Here is a 7,150-nt window from a genome sequence, read left to right as displayed (position 1 = left end):
TATCCACCTTGGAAGCACCCTGAAGACAGGGTGTCTGAACACTCTCCACTTTTGGGGGGCCTCTTGATTACTTCTGGGATGACGACAACCTTTGATATTGTGGGTGCTGCCTATTTTTTCCATGGATGGGTGGGCCATCCTTCCTGCCTGCCTGTGTCTGAGCTGCGTCTGACCAGACAGATGCTTCCTTTGCCTGCTCTGGACTCGGGGGAAAGAAACAGTTGACAGTGGCTCTGAGTCTGCCCTCGTGCACCTTCAAGGTTGAGGGTGTCTGGGGGAAGAGTCAGGATGTTCAGGTCCCACCTGAGTCCTGCTGGATCTTATTTACATGCACCTGGATCTTCGGAAGCTCAGGACCAAAGAGGACCCCCTGGTGGAGGGGCTCCACTAGTCCGGACACACCCAGCCTTTTTTTCTTTTGCTACCTGTTCTCCATCTCTGCGTTTTTCTCCTATGCACACACACGAAACGTAAGAAATGTTTCAACTTTCTGAATGGCAAGTGGAAGTGGTTGGTTCCTACTTTTGTTCTGGTTTCTTGGTCATTTCTGTCTCCTCCCTGGTGACCCAGAGACCTTTGCCAGTGTTCAGTGGCCAGATGCACTTTAGAATACTTCCAGAGGACCCTGACCCTGTAGTTGTAGCACCTGAGGGGGTTGCTGCTGCTACCTGGGAGCGAAGCCAGAAGGAGCAGCAGCATTAAACAGAGGGGGCTGGTAGTCAACTGAACCACAGATACCTTGGCTTAAAAGGGTGTCTGTCCTCCAGAGTCCCTGAGCCCTTCCAAGGATGGTGTGTCAGGCGGTGCTTCTCTACCTGACAACTAGGGAAACTGAGGTAAAGCCTGTGGACTTGGCAGCAGAAGGCACTAGGGATTCTGGCTGGTTCTCTCTGGGGTAGGGCCAGCATCTTCCTCATTCTAGGGCTTTTCTCCCAGAACACTTTGGATCTGGGCCTGGCTTCTGGGAGAGTTGGATTTGGCTCTGGCAATCTCCTTAAATTGATGTTCTCTAGCCCAGCCTGCTTGGGGCCTGGGTGGGGGTAGTTCTGATTGCAGAATGAGGTGCCTTGTGGGGGAAGAGCTAGCTGCCATTCTGGGGTTCAGAATCGGTACCGGCTTTCTGTACCCCCATTTGAGATAGAGGAGTCTGTACAAGAGCCTCTCCATTCCCGTGGCTCCTTCACTTCCTGCCGGAGCCCCCTGCAGGGCTTGGGCACCCCATCCAGCCACCCACTGCCTGCCGCCTGGAATAGGAGTCCATATGGGCACGGGGAGAGGGTGATTTCAGAGTCCCTAGGACAGGTCCCAAAGGCCAAAGGGAGTGGGATGGGAGAGGAGATCTTTACAACATCAGAGACAAGGAGGGGTCTTGGGGACCATTGGCTAAGCCTCCAGAGTATCCTGAAGGGAAAGTTGAGGATCACAACAGGGAAGTGACTGGCTTAAGGCCACACGATGCGTCAAGGACAGGACAGGATCTCCTATCAGGCTCTAGGTCGGTGGTTCTTCCCATAGTCCACAGTCTGGGCACAGCTAGGCACAGCTGGGCATAGCTACACACACAGCCCGGGACCCTGTCTGCCCCTCCCCAGCTGGGGCTGGGTGGAGCTTCCGCAAAGGCTGTTTATAAAGCTGAGATTCAGAGAGCGAAAGTGTTTCTCCCAAAGTCACGCAGTTGGCTAATGAAGAGCCTGGGCTGGCAACCAAGTCTCTCTTCCCTAGGTAAGGCCTTCCCCAGGTTGACCTGATGCCCATCAATAGACAAGAGACGCATGTCTCCTGGCTCCAATTCCCAGAGTCCCATTCCCACACCCCGAGTGTAGCTTGCTTCATGCTTTTATATGAGCCCCTCTTAGACTATGTGTCTCCTTCTCACTTTGCAGGGCTGGGGGTAGTACTTGAAAACCTTCAGGTGAGGGGAGGTGGGCTGGGCAGCTTGATGGACAGGAGCATGAGCCCCCACTAGGTCTCTGGCCCTCCTGCACGGCATTTTGAGGTCTCGGAAGGTCCACACTGGCAAGGATCTGCAGGAACTCTTCTCATATGGCCCTGGGAGCATTGCCCCCCACAGACCTCTCACCCTGAAGCCCACCAGGTTCTAGTCCTCCCTGGCTGCACACTGCCATGCTGATGTCCAGGGCACCAGCCACCCTTCAAGACAAGTTCCACCTGTCCAGTGGATGAGAGCTCCAGGGGGCCTTGGGGAGGGCAGCCCATCTGAGAACTCTATCATGGCATCTTGACATAGGTTTGATCCTAAGATAGACTGGCCTAGCCTAGGAGCCCCTTGCCCTGCAGGGCTGAGGAGGCCTCTGGCTAGAACCAAGAGAAAGACTGATAAAGTAGCTTTTCCTTTTCTCTGGCAATAATGATCTCGAGAGCCCAGGAAGTGCCAGGGAAGGGGGCAAGTGAGCACTGGGCACTCAGCTTGGCTACTTGGGATTCCACGGGAGGGGCTTCCCTTACAGCCCTGGCAAAGTCACCTTGATCTCAGCCACAGCTGCTTCTGCTTCTCAACAATGACAACTGCCCCGTAAACAGGTGACACAGGGAGTAGAAACTGTTTGCCTCAATAGACTGAGAGCCCCTCTTGTGGGCAAATGGGCAGATGGAGAGGGTTTGTTCTCTGCCTGTGGGTGGGGGAGAGTGTGCATCCCAGCTGTTGGCCAATACGGTGGCTGGGTCTGTGGCCACTGGGATAGGGATGAGACTTGTCCCATTCTGCCCCAAGGCAAAAACACTAGGGCAGGCGGGCAGAGACAGATATTGATCCAATGTAAGTCAGGGCTGTGCAGAGGGTTGAGTTTCTCTGAGGTAATGAGATCCCCATCCTGGAAGGTATTCAAGTATAGCTTGAGGGTGTTGCTGAGAAGATTCATATATCAGGGCATACTTTTAGATGACTTCTAAGTTCACTGACGATTATCCCTCTGCAGCTCTCACTTTAGGATTCAAGTGATAGAAGGGGGATTAACTCTTGCTTGCCCGAAGAGAAATATGACACATGTAGCGTCAAGCTCCTGTCCCTCTGCCTTCTAACTCTGTCACACTGTACTCCAGCCTGCTTCTGTGCCCTTATGCCCCCTTACCCTGTTCCTCTTTACCTGATTATCCATGGTGGGGGGAGGGGAGGTGGTAAGCACCTATTCAGAGTGAGAAATAGGCTGGAAGAGGGCAGAAATTTGGGGCCACGCATCCTCGGGAACCTCTTTCCAAAGATGAGGCCATGCAGAAATTGCGTCCTTGGCCCTTTGGCCAGGGCCAAGCTTTCTCTGTCCTTCCAGCCAAGACTGTAGAGAACAGTCTTCACAGCCTTCTCTTCTGTGGAGGGCATTTGGCTTCATCAAAGTCTCAGCTTCCCCTCCCTGCCCTGTGTCCTGCTCACACCACGGGGACACTCTGCTGCTGGGAAGGGCTGTGGGGTTGGGTTTGAGTCCAGCCCAGAGAGCTGGGGGGTGTAGTGGGGGGCTGATGAGTAAGAGCTGGCTGGGCAGGTAAGGATGGCCACCAGTTTCCTGGTTTCCTGAGTATGGACCATGCCCCTGGCCCCGAGCTGAGTATTCCATGGATGTCAGCTGACGGAATCTTCAGGGCAACTCCCCAAATGGGCACTTTTCTGACTTTTACAGATGGGGAGGCCAAGGCTCTGCTCTATTAAGTCCAAGGCTAGAGCAGGGCAGAGGACTCAAACCCAGGGCAGAGTGATGCCAAAGGCACCATGTCATGCAGACAGAACGGGGCTGAGGGCTGGTCTCTCTCGGCCCAAAGCCCTAGGAGTGAGAGTGGGGGAAGGGTGGCTCAGCGCCAACCCACCAGATGACCATGGACCAGAGAAGGGCAAAAGTGTTTGGAAGCAGAGGCAAAGCCTTCTCAGTGGGCCCCTAACACCCCGCTGCCCTCCACTGCCCAGCCCTTGACTCCACAGCTCTGTGGCTACTACAGCTCTGGTCTCTGGTGGCCGCCTTCTCCTCTCTTGGTTTCTAAAAATCTCCAAAACCTCTTCTTCACTCGCCCGGGGGAGGAGTTGTCTCCGGGCCCTACCCCTCCTCCTGGGCCTGTGTCACACTCTGACTTCTCCAAGTTACCCTTCACTCCAGGGAGCCGCCTCTCCATCTCCCCCACCTTCTTCCCCTGCCATGTCTCCCTCCTACCCACATCCTCCCCTCCCCTCCCGTCTCCTCCCTTTGCCAGATCTGGGCTCCTGCACTACAGTGCTCAAAGCCGACAGGATCAGGACATTCAGCGAGTCTTGCCTGGCACTCCACACCATTTTACACTTCTGTTTTGGTCGATGCGCCTCAGCACCAGTCTTCAGGGCAGAACCAGGTCCAGGGGCCAGGACATCTGGCCATCCAGCTGACAAGGCAGTCCCATGGGGCAGCCGGGCTGCCACCCATTTCCCAATGCCTCCAGCCCCCAGCCCTCCTGAGCCCCCATGCTCACTTGACGGGAGGGCAGGGGTCATGGCAACCCATGAAGCAGGGAGTAAGCACAGCTCTGGGGTGTTGGCTGGGGCAGCTGAGACCCCGGCCTGGGACTTCACACCCCACCCCGATGTGGCCCAGAATAAAGAGATGTCCAGGACTCACCCCATCTCTGAGCTGCAGCGGGGAAGCAGACGCCTGCTCCTGGAAATGGGCACACGCCCCTCCCCAGCTTGGGACTGTCCGGTGAGCACCTTTCTGGTCAGGATGCTTCAGCTCCCTCCTCCCTCGGCCCTCCTCCTCCCAATGAGCTCATCTGTCTGGGGCTCCCCACCCCCTTTGCCCGAAAGGATGTTTGGAAAGAACCTGGAAGAAAACAGAAGACCGGGGTGGGTGGGATGTAGGAGGTGCCTGCCTACCTGCCTGTGCCCAGAGCCCTTAGAAAGTGGAGGGTTCAGGAAGAGCTTATCTCTACTCCAACTCCACCAGGCGAGGCGGGCTGGGGAGCAGCGGCAGTGGCCAGTACTGGGTCCCAGTCGGACTGCTAGACCACGTGCCTGCGGGCTGGTTTGGTGCATGCTCTCTTGTTAACCCCCTCGGCACCTGCCAAACTTCAGTGGATGCCGACACTGTGGCTGGGGGTGGGCAAGCAGGCACTCTGAGCTGGAGGGAAGGAGTGGAGCGCAGGGAACAGATGTAGGTGCACGAGGGAGGAGGCGCTCAAAACTTCGTGCAGGTAGGATCCACCCAACCCCAACCCAGAGGCAGAAGGGTTTGAGGGCATTTAACTTTAAATTAATGCAGGCATGCAGGCGAGAATGTCACCTGCATTTCCACTGTCCTGAGGTTGGGACTCTGCATAAGCAGAGGGAGGACAGCTCAGAGAAGTGGTGGAAGCAGATCCTGGTGTAGATCAGAGGCTGGTGGGAGAGGAGCTGTGAGGTGGGGGTGTAGGGACTCCCCACAGAGCCCCATGTTCTCTGCCTCCCAGAGCAGAGTCTGCGCCACTGCCAGTGAGCTCCGTTACCTGCAAGGCTCAGACAGGGACAGAGACAGGAGCCTTGCGCAGGGGATTGTGGGGGTGGAGAGGAGAGGGGCAGCAAGGGCCTGGGGGAGCCAAGGGCGGGAGGCTCCCTGCCAGGCTCCTGTTACTTAGCAGAAACTCCTCTTAAAAAAAGACCTCTTAGGAGCATTCCCTTTCCCTCCCTCCCCTGTCAGGGTCTTGACAGCCTTTCTGAGAACTGGCAGGAGACGGGGAACCTTCTATCTACCTGCCCTGGTAGAAGGTGGGACCCCTCCCCTACCCCACAGCCACCCCTGCATGAATGCCTTCCCATGGGAGAGCATTTCCCAATTACTGGGACGTGGAGCTCCTCCCCTGAACTGCTGGGGGCTCCCTTTCTCCCTAGCCACACACTGACCCTCTACAGCTCTCCCTCCAGCTCCAATCCAGCTCCCTGGAGGACAGGAACTGACAGGTCATCTGCTCTCGGAGAGGACTATTAGATTGACTGTTTCAAAGAATCTACATGACTCCCTTTCCCAGGAGACAACCTCCTTCTCTTTAAATCTGGGCCCAGTCTCCTCATCCTTCCGCCGCCACCTCCCCTCCCCCAAATGACAGCTCCCTGGTAGCTCCTTGGCATGGGGCCTGCTCCCTCACTGCATCCCTGAAAACTGGCTCTCCCAAGACCTGAGTGTGCATTACCCATCACCAGAGGATCAAGCCTCTCAGGTGCACTGGAAGCTGTGTCCAAGCTAACATCCCCACCCTCAAGGGACTTCCAGCCAAAAGTGGGAAGAGAACCAAAGAGCCGAGGTGCTGTGACATTGCTTTGCACCCCCATCCAGAGACTGGGGGCTCTTGAGTTGGGCGGAGGGGGCCAAATAGGGAGGATTCCTCAAAGAGATGGTTCTCAAAGGAAGGAGAGAATGAGCCTGACCTTCTGTCACCCTCTCCCTGAGCACCCTCAGGAAGATCCTCCAAGCTGGATCAATGGTCCAGGATTTTGAAAAATTTTGAGGAAAGTGCTCTATAAATGTAGAAATCTTCTAGCCACTAATGCATTTCTCAAGCACTTTTTCTGCCCAGGGTGTGGAACCCTCCTGATGTTCTTTAGAGAAAAGCTGAGGGTGGAGGGAGGGAATCACATAGTGGGGGAGGTTCTAATCCTGGCTTTAAGACACAATTTCTCTGTGACCTTGGGCTACACATTCTACCTCTCTGGACCCATTTCTTCATCTGTGAAATGCCTGTGTCTCCTAAGGATCCTTCTGACTCTCAGCAAGGTGAGCAGTGAGGCAGTGGGGAAAGTGGAGGACACTGGGGACACTGGCCCCTTTTCCTATCGCCAAGATCTAAAGATATCCAGAGCTCTGTCCCCTTCCCTCCCCCTTCTCTAGGCAAGGGTCATTTTCCTTCCCCTTGGCTCACCTCCTCTCTCACCTCAGCCTCCTCTTCTGAGAAACATGACCCCTGCTGTAAAAATAAAGTGGGCGGGCATGGATGCCTGGCTCTGTTGATCTAGTGTCCAGGACCTCCTGGGGGGGAAGGAGAGGGTGAGCCTGCAGATGGGAAGAGACTGAGTGTTTTTGGACCACAGACCTCTTGGAAAATACCAAGAACTAAAATGGACTGTGTGCTTATTACCTTGTCCAGCACTCTGCTAAGCACTTTTACACTCAATCATGTATCATTCGGTTCTTCACAGCCAGGTCCTCTTCCG

Source organism: Canis aureus, chromosome 3 (genome assembly GCF_053574225.1).
Source record: "Canis aureus isolate CA01 chromosome 3, VMU_Caureus_v.1.0, whole genome shotgun sequence".
Classification (NCBI taxonomy): Eukaryota; Metazoa; Chordata; class Mammalia; order Carnivora; family Canidae; genus Canis; species Canis aureus.
Note: the sequence above shows the minus strand (reverse complement) of the source record.